Source organism: Ovis aries, chromosome 17, assembly GCF_016772045.2.
Source record: "Ovis aries strain OAR_USU_Benz2616 breed Rambouillet chromosome 17, ARS-UI_Ramb_v3.0, whole genome shotgun sequence".
Taxonomy (NCBI): Eukaryota; Metazoa; Chordata; class Mammalia; order Artiodactyla; family Bovidae; genus Ovis; species Ovis aries.
The window spans coordinates 53277492-53288671 of NC_056070.1; the positions used below are offsets into that span (position 1 = coordinate 53277492).

An 11180-nucleotide genomic window follows, 5' to 3' on the forward strand; every position below is an offset into this window, starting at 1 on the left:
GGCCAGGGTCTGGGTCTGACTCATCCGAGCACAGTGCCTGGCATGTGGGAGGTGTGATTAAATATGGAATGACTAAATGAAAGCTAAACTTCTCCATAAAGAAAAGTCTTCACACACCCCCTACCACGGCCGTCCTTCTTAGAAGACAGGTTCATGACACAGGGCAAGAAGTCTACAGCACAACAAACTCTCTCTCGAAACTGCTGCTGAGGGGAATGGCAAACTGAATTCTCTGGCAGTCTGGCAAGAGACTGCTTTGGAATGAAAATTAAAATGCAAGCCTTGCACAGACAGGAGCTGGCATTAAGAACGGGGAAGGATGAAACTGAGGCGGGGATTTAGGGTTCTGCTGGTTCTAGGGAAGATGAGCTCTGAACTCCTGGTCAGAGCATTCTCGGCAAAAGAAAGCAGGCACAGGCTCCAAGGTCTACTGCTGTGGGGCCCAGGCAGTGGTGGAGTCCATTCGTTTGGTCATGCAACCATATTTGCTTGTAAGGTATTACTTTTTCACCATTCCTCACGCTTCCTGGAATCCCACTGGCAAAATGTTCCCAGGCCTACACTACCCAAAGTAATCTACAGACTTAAAGCAATACCTATCAAAATACCCATGACATTTTTCACAGAACTGGAATAATCTTAAAAATTTAAATGGAACCATAAAGGACCCAGTTCTGCCAAAGCAACCTTGAGGAATAAGAACAAAGCAGGAAGCATAACCCTCCCAGACTTCAGATAATACTTCAAAGCTACAGTAATCAAAACAGCATGGTATTGGCACAAAAAGAGACATATGGATCAATGGAACAGAACAGAGCCCAGAAATAAACCCATGCACCCATGGGCAATTTATCTTCATCAAAGGAGGCAAGAATACACAAGGGGGAAAAGACAGCCTCTTCAGCAAGTGGTGCTGGGAAAGTCAGTTGCATATAAATCAATGAAAATATAACACTCCCTCGCACCACACACAAAAATTAATTCAAAAATGGCTTAAAGACTTAAATACAAGACATCATAAAATTCCTAAAAGAGCACAGAGGCAGAACATTCTCTGACAAAAATCGTACCAATGTTTTCTGAGGTCAGTCTCCCAAGGCAATAGAAATAAAAGCAAAAATAAATAAATGGGACCTAATCAAACTTACAAGCTTTTGCACAGTAAAGGAAACCATAAACAAGTCAGAAAGACAACTTAAGGACTGGGAGAAAATATCTGCACGTGATGTAACGGATAAGGGCGTAACTTCCAAAATACACAAACAGCTCCTACAATTTAACAACAACAACAACACAACCCAAACAACCTAATCAAAAAATGGGCAGAGGATCTAAACATATTGCTCAAAAAAAGACATACAGATGGCCACTAGGCACATGAAAAGATGCTCATCGTCATTAACTATTAGAGAAATGCGACTCAAAACGACAATAAGGTGTCACCCCACCCCAGTCAGAATGGCCATCATTAAAAAGTTTGCAAATAATAAATGCTGGAGAGGATGTGGAGAAAAGGGAACCTGCGTACATCGTTGGTGGGAATGTAAATCGGCACAGTCCCTATGTAAAACAGTATGGAGGTTCCTCAAAAAACAAACTAAAAGTAGAGTTGCCGCATGATGGGGCAATCCCACTCCTGGGCATACACGGACAGAACTATCATTTGAAAGATACATGCACGCCAGTGTTCACAGCAGCGCTATTTATAAGAGCCAAGACACAGAGACAACCCAGATGTCCATCAAGAGATGAACGGAAAGGAGACGCCGTGCATATACACAATGGAATATTACTCAGCCGTTAAAATGTCATTTTCAGCAACGTGGGTGCAGAGATCACCACACTAAGCGAAGTTTTAAGTCAGAAAGACGGATGCCACATGGTATCACTTATATGTGGAATCTGAAACACAATACAAACGAACATACCCATGAAAGAGAAACAGACTCAGAGAACAGATGTGTGGTTGCCACGGAGGAAGCAGGGTAGAGGAGAGCAGGACTGGGAGTCTGGGATTAACAGACGCAAACTAGTATAGACAGGATGGATAAACAAGATCCCACCGTACAGCACAGGGAACTATATTCAGTATTCTGAGATAAACCATAATGGAAAAGAATATGAAAAAGAATACATATATATGTGTATGTGTGTGTGTAACTGAGTTGCTCTGCTATACAGCAGAAATTAAATGTAACACTGTCAGTCAACTGTACTTCAATAATTTTTTATTAAAAAAAAAAACACAAAAACACATTCCTAGCTCTGTCTCCTTCTCAGGGAGGGTGAGCTGATATGCTAAAGATTGTAGAAGGGACTGGCATGGGGGTTACAGGCCCTTCTTTCCTCTTGGGGACAAGCTGTCTGCTGAGGGCCCTGTCCCTCCCATTCTGCGCCTAGAGAGCAAGCCTGGGGTGGGGGAGGCCTCTCCTAGTTCTCAGATGCCTGGGGCTGCTTAGAAAGACAGTCTGGGGTTCCCTTACAAGTCACATTCGCAGCTTGACCAACGACACAGGGAATAATTTGGCCAATATCTGGTGGTCATTGGAAGGACTGATGCTGAAGCTGAAGCTCCAGTACTTTGGCCACCTCATGCGAAGAGTTGACTCATTGGAAAAGACTCTGATGCTGGGAGGGATTGGGGGCAGGAGGAGAAGGTGACAACAGAGGATGACATGGCTGAATGGCATCACCGACTCGATGGACGTTGAGTCTGGGTAAACTCCTGGAGTTGGTGATGGACAGGGAGGCCTGGCGTGCTGTGATTCACGGAGTCACAAAGAGTTGGACAGGACTGAGCGACTGAACTGAACTGAACTGATAATATATGTAACACAAAAGTTACCACTTCGACCATTTTAAAATGCACAGTTCACTGGCATGAAGCCTGCTCATAATGCCATGCAACCTTCACTGCTATTTAGTTTCAGTGCTGTTTTCATCACCCCAAAAGGAAGTACCCAGGAGCAGTCACTCCCTACTACTTCCTCCCCGGGCCTCTGGCAACTGTGATCTGCTTTCTGTTTCTATGGATTTGTTTCTGCTGGACATTTCACATAAACCCAACGATGAAATATGCGGCCTTGCCTATCTGGCTTCTCTCACCTTGCGCAACAGTCTCAAGGCTCACCCACACTGCAGCATGTGTCAGTGCTTCCTTCCTGCTCACGGCTGAATCACATGCCACTGGATGGAGAGACCACAGTTTGTTTACTCCTTCATCTGCTGACGGACGTTTGGGTTGTTTCATGTTCTGGCCACTGTGAACAGTGCTGCTGTGAACTGACTCCACTTTGATTTCCCAGTCAGCTCAGAATTCTGGTAAGCGAGAGTGATCGTTACACTGGCACCAGGGCCGGGATGTGATGAAGGGCAAAAACGACTGTGACCTTTGTTGGAGGGCAAGTGGGCAACTGTGTATCAACATTTCAAAGGCGCATCCCCCCAACTTCGGATCCCACTGTTAGGAGGAGACTACTCCAGACCCATCTGCACATGGACACAAAGACATAAATAGAAGACATTAAACTACAGCCCTGTCGGTGGGAGGAAAAGGCTGAGAACAACATACATTTACATGTGCTGATGGCTCAGACAGTAAAGAATCTGCCTGCAATGCAGGAGCCCCAGGTTTGATCCCTGGGTTGGGAAGATCCCCTGGAGGAGGAAATGGCAACCAACTCCACTCTTCTTAACTGGAGAATTCCATGGACAGAGGAGCCTGGTGGGTTACAGACCATGGGGTTGCAGAGTCAGACATGACTGAGTGACTAACACTAAGTACCTAACTAACAGCAAGATCTGGAAGATGTATTAAGTGGGAAAGAAAAAAAAAAAGGTGCCAAGATACACCATATGGCCACCATTTGTATTTTCAACAGAGAGACGTGCACACAGACACACACACAGGAAAGGAGGGAAGAAAATGACCAGTCAGTCTCAGGGAAGACACACAAGAAAACAGGTAACAGGAAACAGTGATTCCCTTTGGAGAGCTGAACCAAGAATTCAGGAGCCTCAGTCGGTGAGTTAGTTTTCACTGTTTACTGTTGTTTTCTACTGCTCAAATATAACATAGGAATGTATTTTATACATATATATTTTTTTTTCTTCAAAATAAACAAGGGAACAAGACCAGGTACAGTCCAAAGCCTTACAGGGCTTCCAGTTAATTAGGGAAGGCAATTCATCACATGAGCAGATATGAAACTTGTGCACAAGTCGGTTTTGTGCCCCAGATCCAAATATGAGGATAATGGTGAATAAGCAGTTTCTTACATGAGCGAATGAGTGAGTGACGCTAGACTGGCCTCTCTTCCAGGACTCCGACTCTTTTTCTTCAAAAGAGCAGTCTCCACTGGCTTTTCCTGGGATCTGGGCCTGGTTCCACAGGCTGCCAGGAGCCAAAACTAACAGGCTCCAGACGGACAAAGGTTCATTGAGGAGCCGAGGCGTGGGGAGCGGCCCTGCGTGAGGCACGGCAGGCGGAGGGCGCCGTGTTCAGGGGAATCGCCCTGGAGCCATGGGCCCTCCGCCCTGGGCCACCTGCCCAAGCAGAGCCGCCGCCCAGGGAGCGCCTGCGAGGTTTTCAGGGCCTGCTCCCACGCCCAGGCGTGGGTCCTATCTCCTGCAGCCCAAACTTATCCCCCTCCTGAGGCACTTGGCATCTGTTTTTTTGAACACTCAAAGAAAGTCCTACTGGTGAAGCAGGCTCAGAGGGCGGTGGCAGCAGGGCAGGCATATGGGCTTCTGAGGGCTTCACTCCAGGTCTGTCCTACTGACAAGGTGAATGTGTGTGTGTGTGCGTGCGCGCGCGTCTTCATGGTGGTGTGCGGTGAGCAGGTGTGTCTCGGGGGGTATGTGTGTGGTGTATACGTGTGTGGTGCACACACGAGTGTGTGGCACGTGGGTATGGGTGTGGTGTGCGTGGTGTGTATGGTGTGTGTGAGTGTGTAAGCGTACCTGCACATGCAGGTGTGCCACTGCGACTAGGTGTTGTGTCTGCTCACATGTATGAGCACGTTTGTGAGGACTGTGGTTGTGTTTTGTGTACTTAGCCAGGAGTGATCATTCCCATGACAATCAAAACCTAGAGCACCTTGATGGAGCTGAGACGGGTAAAATCGGGCTGGCCGCAGCAGTGACTCCCCTGGCCCTGAACGTGAAGGACAGTGGCTCGTGTCCTTGCCTGAGCGCTCCCTCTGTGTCCCGGCCACCCACCTGGGCACAGACGCCACCATGCTTACACAATTCCCAAGCAAATGAGGAAAGAGTGGTTTCCCTTTCTGGACTGCTGGCATGAGCTGTCAGAGTCCCGCCTTTGGTAAATGGATGCCGATGTCCCCTTCTCTTTAGGGGAGCCTGGGACCACAGGGGGCGTGAAAGGACCCGGCTGGCGTGGAGTAAGTGATGCCCAAGTCTGGGACATGTTGCTGAACACTGAACTTCAGTCTTAGGTGCGTTTCTGGGTGTTAAAGCCTGGTGTTTCCTGTCCGCCTCAAGCCACAACTGGCCTTTTAGGCAGGAGCAGTGATGCTAGGCAGGGTACCAGTTAAAACCATAACCTTATGTCTATTTGCCAGGGCTATAAACTTGAACCCAGAACCCAGGGTGTTCCCGACTCCTCTGGACTGAGGATGGGACTGGACTTAACAACAGGAAAAAGTGGTGCCTGACTTCAACTGTATCACCTGTTAGTAAAACGCTTTTAAAAATCTGTGTATTAGCTATATGTCTCTTTGATGAGCTATCTGTGCCTTTTGTCTTTTAAAAAACACTATTTTGAAATAATTACATAGACTCACAGAAAGTTTAAAAAAAAAAAAAGCTATAAAGCATCCCCTGTACTCTTCACCCACCTTCCCCAGCGGTGGTATCTTCTGCAGCTGGAGCACGACCTCAAAACCAGGAAGCCAGCTTTGGGACACTGTTATTACCTAGACAACAAATCTTAACTCAGTTTTCAACATGCGTTGAAATGTTAGTTGTTTTTTTCTTGCTATTTTATATCAGTAATACTGTAATATTAATGATATTAACACTCTGTGATACTTCTCTGCAAATGCTTCCCCTAGGTTTGGGTCTTTACTTCTTTTTATAGCATGTCTGTGAGTAAGCGGCACAGCTGTAAAGAATCTGCCTGCCAATGCAGGAGACACAGGTTCAGTCCCTGGGTCAGGAAGATCCCCTGGAGAAGGAAATGGCCACCCACTCCAGTGTTCTTGCCTGGGAAACCCCATGGACAGAGGAGCCTGGCCGGCTACAGACCATGGGGTCGCAAAGAGTGGGCCACGACTGAGCGCACGTGCATGCCTGTCTATCCCCACCTTACCCAGAGACTGACTTTTCATTTTAACCTCTTCTTAAGCCTTTTTTAGTCTTATTTAACTTTTAAATAAATTATATATTCATACTGAAAGGAAATTCAAACAACACAGAACAGTACCAAGAATGAGAACAAAGTCAACTGCAATTCCACCACCTAGAAATCAGCCTTGTTTAAATTTTGGTGATAACATTGTGTACTGAGAAATAACCTTATCCAAAGAAGAGTCTAGCCCTTGCCCTCAGCTCGTGGGGGTAGGGGGTGACCTCCAGGCCGCTGGAATGTCCTGCCTGACAGTTGTATCTGAGTTTGCCTGGGGCTCAGGACAATCTCACTATGTGATGAGGATGGGGGCGTGGAGCAGGGAGCAGGGGTATCGGTTCCAATCTCCAGAGAAAGTGATGACTAAGAAGTATCGGCAGTTTCCAGGAGGGGCTGGAGACTAGAGGTCAGTCACACGGGCAGTGACCCAGCCCAGGAGAAACTCTGAGGACCAAAGGCTCAGGTGCGTGTCCCGGGCGGGCAGTGTCACACATTGGTGGGAGGGCGGCAACGCGGTCCAGTGGGAGGGCGGACAGAAGCACCGCATGAGGACCCTCTCAGGCCCTGCCCTACCCGTGGCTTCCCTTGGCTGATTTAATCCGAGTCTTGTCCCTGTGATAAACTGTAACCATGAGTCTTGCAGCGTTCAGTGAGTTCTGTGTGTCTTTCTAGCAATTACAGGACCCAAGGATGGTTTGGGAACTTGCAGTTGTGTTAGAAGTGGGGGAAGTCTTGTGGACTGTTCTCTCTCACTTTGCAGTTGGCCCGAAGTCCTTGTCATGTATGTTTATTTGATTATGTATATGCATACATTCAGATTAAAATCTATGAAAAAATATTTAAATATATGGGATTATCTTGTTTTATAGCCTATTTTTCACTTACAGGTCATGAACATCTTATTATAGTTGGGTACAGATTTATTGGTTACAGAATATTCCATTGTGTACATTTAAAACAATCTACCTAACCACTTTTCCATAAATAGGCATTTGTTTATATTAATGGACATACACTGCTTCTGTTTTTCACTATTATAACAGTGCTGAGAGGACCATATTGCTACTTATATTTCTGTGCAATGGCATGACTGTTTCTGTGAGATAAATTTCTAGAAATTAGAAACCTGAATCAGAGGGTATGTGTACATTTATAACTTTGTTTTAGTCAAAGACTTTCAAGGGTTATACTAATTTACACTCTTAATAGCAGTGAACACCACCTACTTCCCAGACCCTTGCTCATATTAGTTATTATTGTTTGCTAATCTTACCAAAAAATTCAGATCACTAATTTTTTAGTTCCCACTTATTAGTATCTTTTCATGTTTACTGGTCTCTGGGTTTTTCATGGTAACTGTCTGCACGTCTTCTGTTCCTTTCCTGTCGTGTGAGAGCTCTGAATTTGGCAGAAATGTCTCCAGCATACACGGTAGAGTTAGTGTGTCTGTCTTGACTCTCTTCGCCTCGACTATTTCAGTGTGCTTTGTTTTGCTTTCTCATTCTACTTAACTTTTGCATACATGATGAGCTTTGGGTTGTTATTGTTTTCAGTTGAAATTGTTCACTAATACAATCAGAAATTTGAAGTCCTGTCTTTTATGTTTCCACCTTTTGTGTCATAATTAAAAGGGCTTTTCTACCCCGAGACGGTGGAAACACCTATCTGTGTGGTCTTTCACAGCCTCCCGTTTTGTACCGTTATTCCCTCCGTCTGGAAGTTGCTCTGGTGTCCTGAAGATCCTGGGACCCTGCGTCAGCCAATGGTCCCACCTGTCCACTCAGTTACCCGACCTTTCCCCTGGAGTAAACTGCCGTCATCATCATACCCCACACTCTCATACGTAACACTAGGGCCACTTCTGAGCGCCCCAGTGCTTTCGGTGTTTTGTGCCTATGTCTTAAACGGTTTCCATTTTTATATTTAATTCATTTCGCTCTTTACACACGGAGAAGGCAATTGCACCCCACTCCAGTACTCTTGCCTGGAAAATCCCATGGACAGAGGAGCTTGGTGGGCTGCAATCCATGGGGTCGCTGAGTCAGACACGACTGAGCGACTTCACTTTCACTTTTCACTTTCCTGCATTGGAGAAGGAAATGGCAACCCACTCCAGTGTTCTTGCCTAGAGAATCCCAGGGACGGGGGAGCCTGGTGGGCTGCCGTCTATGGGGTCGCACAGAGTCGGACACGACTGAAGCAATTAAGCAGCAGCAGCAGCAGCAGCAGCAGCAGCAGCAGCAGCAGCAGCAGCAGCAGCAGCTCTTTACACAGCTCACCGAAATAAACTCCGACTGGTTATCTGATTATCTCATCTTCCCTCACTAGTTGATGACACTTCCATTAACATATATTAGATTATAATATACACTAAGGTCTGTTCTGGGGGGGCCTCCTATCACTGATTATGTCCACCTGTCTTAGTACTACAGTGATTTAATAATTAGAAGTTTGTGATACACTTTACTAAGTAGAGTTAGTCCCCATCATTTTTTTTTTTTTTTTGAATCCTTGCCTGTTTATTCCTCCATGTTCCAACTTTACGGTCGTGGTGTCAAATCTCAAAAGAAAACTATTCTGGCATTTTGATTGGAGTTGCCCTTAACAAATACACTACTGTGGATAGCACTAACCATTTCAGCTGGGTCACCTCCACCTTAGAATGGAGTATGTTTCTCTACTTATTTGAACAACTTAACCTATTTAAAAAGAGAAATCTGAAGCTGCCCTCTTTAATTTTCTTCACACATGTCCCTTTCATTTCTAACCATAACACTTAATGTCAAAAGGAAGTTTAGAAGGTGAAGCCAGCAAAACAAAACAAAGTCGCATGGTTACACACCCAAACACAAGCACTATTCACATTTTATTGTCTCCAGCACAGCCCCACCTCGCTGATCCGGCAACTGCCACCCTCACCCCCATCAAAGTGGCCAACCCACAGGTACAGGTAAGGGGTTTCAATTATATTCAGTACCAGGAATAACTAACCACCCTCAAAGAACACGGTATTTCCCTAGCACTTTCACTAGCCTATAGGAAAAGGTAATTAGCAGGTTCAAGTATTCACCAAGGTTAAGATTTTTGTGTGGAGAACGGAGAAACTCCACCGCACTGCAGACACCTGGCATACAGAGGACGTAAATCAGCACAGGTCTCCAGCCGGAGTACACACCTGGAGACGAGAAACTGGCTGGTGGAGATGGCATGGGAACAGGTCGTACTTACAAATGTTTCTGAGTTCCTATGAAGGCTGGCAAGAAAAGAATTTGTTATTATCACCATCATTAGCCATCTTTGAGGTACCGCCAGCTACGTAACCTACTTAACAGACACAGAAATCTGAAGCTGTCTGATGCATTTCAAAGGATAAGGTGACACGCTTCAGGTAGCCAAGACCTATAAATAGGCTTTAAAAAGCATTCGCTACATTTTTAAAAGGCAACGTTGACTATTAAGAAAAAAAAAGATGGACTCTGTTCTGTACTGCATTCAAAACTCCAAACCTTTGGCAATGTGACTAGGGTCACAGTGACAGAACAGTAAGTTAACTAAAGTTGCTCTGGGAACATCTATCAAGTTCTAACCTTTCTGGGGCCTGAAGCTGGAGCCCGTAGTTAATTCTATGTTGCACCTATCACAGCATAACGGGTGTGTAAAATGGTTCTTAACACCAGCAACGGGTTGATGGCAAGAGATGGATACAGCACTCCTACTGTGGGCAGATTCATCCAGGGGAAACATCACTTTCTTCAGGACCCAATCCTGATCCACTCACCCAGATCTGTTATTTAGGGCGGTTCTAGGTGCAAGGACAGAGGAGCAGACGGCACCAAGTCCCTAGCCTCGTGGAGCTGACAGACAGGCGGAAGACCACATGTGTGCTGTGCAGGGGACCCTCAGTGGTGCAGGGCAAAGGCTAGGGGACGGAGATCGGGGAGGCAGGGGTTGATACAGGGCCCCCGCCAAGGTCCCCCAGTCTTCCTCTCTGGGCTCCGCCCTGCCTGCCTCCCTCCCACCCAAGAGGCCAGAACAACCTGGACCAGGACAACACATGTCTGTTCACATTTCTCCCCCAGTGAGACTCCTTCAGGGGTTGCCCTGCTTGCTAGAGAGAATGGCTACATATTCACCCAGGTCCAGGTCCCCACAGCTACACATCTGGGTTAAACAAGAACCTTATTCACCTCCTTGTCTCCCTCCTGGAGTAAACGACTTCTCAGTGTAAATGACTTTGTTGGCTACCCCTGTACCGACCATAACCTGCGACAGCCTCTGTGTGTGTGTGTGTGTGTGTGTGTGTGTGTGTGTGTGTGTGTGTGTGTGGACTGACGGTGTGTCTTCACAACCAACTGCGTTTTCCACGAGGCGGGTTTTGCTCACTAGTACTTTGCTCGTCTGTTTTGCTCACTAGTACTCCCCCCACCAGAGGGAAAATGGTCTTCCCACCTCCCAGTTCAGTTCAGTTCAGTTCAGTCCAGTCACTCAGTCGAGTCTGACTCTTTGCAACCCCACGGACTGCAGCATACCAGGCCTCCCTGTCCATCACCAACTCCCAGAGTCTACCCAAACTCATGTCCATTGAGTCGGTGATGCCATCCAGCCATCTCATCCTCTGTCATCCTCTTCTCCTCCCGCCTTCAATCTTTCCCAGCATCAGGGTCTTTTCCAATGAGTCAGCTCTTCGCATCAGGTGGCCAAAGTATTGGAGTTTCAGCTTCAGCATCAGTCCTTCCAATGAATATTCAGGACTGATCTCCTTTAGGATGGACTGGTTGGATCTCCTCACAGTCCAAGGGACTCTCAAGAGTCT

At 46.5% G+C, this 11180-nt stretch overlaps 1 protein-coding gene and 1 long non-coding RNA gene across 5 annotated transcripts in view; one reads left to right on the top strand and one right to left on the bottom strand.

Annotated features, from left to right (window-relative positions):
* The window catches only part of MLXIP (MLX interacting protein), a 58479-nt gene that overhangs the window by 19256 nt on the left and 28043 nt on the right, over window positions 1-11180 (bottom strand). The window lies entirely within an intron of this gene.
* LOC121816868 (uncharacterized) overlaps window positions 3204-11180 on the top strand; it is a 34336-nt gene continuing 26359 nt past the window's right edge. The window contains exons 1-2 of one of the 3 annotated variants that reach the window (XR_006056579.2): window positions 3204-3321; window positions 3882-4024. This is a non-coding gene — a long non-coding RNA (uncharacterized LOC121816868). The other 2 variants (XR_009597011.1, XR_009597012.1) reach the window with 2 other exon arrangements.